The sequence below is a fragment of the Anoplopoma fimbria genome, unplaced genomic scaffold, assembly GCF_027596085.1.
Source record: "Anoplopoma fimbria isolate UVic2021 breed Golden Eagle Sablefish unplaced genomic scaffold, Afim_UVic_2022 Un_contig_4325_pilon_pilon, whole genome shotgun sequence".
Lineage (NCBI taxonomy): Eukaryota > Metazoa > Chordata > Actinopteri > Perciformes > Anoplopomatidae > Anoplopoma > Anoplopoma fimbria.
Window position 1 is genome coordinate 1 of NW_026548258.1, and position 1,585 is coordinate 1,585.

Genomic DNA, 1,585 nt, shown 5'->3' on the forward strand with positions numbered 1-1,585 from the left:
CAGACTGAACTATCTGGTCAGCAGAGAGAAAGTTTCTCTACCAGGAGGAGACTCTCCCTCCTACAGAGAACACAGAGACACTGAGGAACCAGAGACCAGAACCCAAACCCAGGATAAAGAGGTTCAGTGAATGTGGTGTTGAAGGTGTGGAGGTGGATCAGTGTGTCAGAGGAGACTCTGTAGAAGGACAGAGAGCCAGCAGGACAGTCCACATACACTGCTACTCTACCAGAGGAGGAGGAGGAGGAGGAGGAGGAGGAGGAGGAGGAGGAGATGGGTGTTTCTGTCTTATTGTGACGGACATAGTAACCATCATCAGAGCATCTCAGACTCCAGGACTGATCATTCCATCCAAACAAACAGTCATCACTGTCTCCTTTCCTTCTGATTCCTCTGTAACTCACTGATATATAAACTCTTCCTCCTCCACTCGACCTCCCAGTAACAGCGACCAGTCAGACCAGTTCTACACAGCAGCTGCTTCCAGTGGTCAAATCTGTCTGGATGATCAGGATATGACTGATCCTCCTCCACACATGTCACCTTCCTGTTGTTGTCAGACAGTTTGAGGTTTCTGTTCACTGTGTTTGTGTCGAGTGTGAGTTCACAGGAATCTGATGGAGAGAACAAGACACAATACAGCTGCAGTTATTAATCTATCATCTGTTCATCTGTTGACACTGTGATGATGACATCAGAGATGTGAATGAGTGATGTCACAGTTTGAAGATGGTTGAATGTGTGCTGCTTTGTTTTCATGAGTCAGATTCAAAGCACACTTACACTTCCTCAGACCTGGTCTGAACCATCGGACTCCAGCAGGCTCCACCCTGAAAGGAGGAGGGGGGTCAGAGCAGCATGGAAACATGGACATTACATCGTCTCATACACAGAGCTTTGTATTCATGTTCACATGGAGCACTTATTATTAATCACATGATATTCTTTTACTTCATGGAGCTTCTTCTGATTGGCCGATGACGACATTATGTTCACTTATTCATGTAGCCCTGGTGTAAAAGTTAGGGATTAAAATAAGTTCCTAATAGTTTATTATAAAGTTGGATGAAATGACTCAGTAAGGCAATTAAACTGAAAGTAATTTAGTTTAATAAAAATGGTTAACTGAGAGATTAAGATACTTTAGTCATAAATAAGGCAGGATTTAAATAAGTGAATAAGAGTTGAAATAAACAGTTCTAAACAATATTGAAGGCAAACAGTGGGTTTCACTAAGTTAAAGTTAAAAGAAAAATAAACTGATAGTGCTTTTAGTTTAAGCTATGGTGTTTGATTGGTTACGCAAGGTTTCAATCAGCCACACCTGTGGTAATTGGGCGTAGCTAAAGGAGGGGGCGGGGTTAAAGAGAAAGGAAGAAGTAGTGAAAGAGAGAGTGAGAAGGACAGAACAGGAGAAACACAGAGAAACATGAAGTAGATAGCTTGATGAATGTTAAAGTAAACAGAAGAAAAACTCATCAACTGCCAAAGCCAGGTATCGAACCACCGACCCTCTGATTGGAGAACTAGCTTGCTCTCCACTACGCCACAGCCGCCCCAACACTGGATTTTGAGGCCACATTAC

The 1,585-nt window shown here is 43.0% G+C and overlaps 1 pseudogene; it reads right to left on the bottom strand.

Annotated features, from left to right (window-relative positions):
* Positions 1-41: 41 nt before the first annotated feature.
* LOC129114477 (stonustoxin subunit beta-like) lies at positions 42-1,236 on the bottom strand (annotated as a pseudogene).
* Positions 1,237-1,585: the final 349 nt, after the last annotated feature.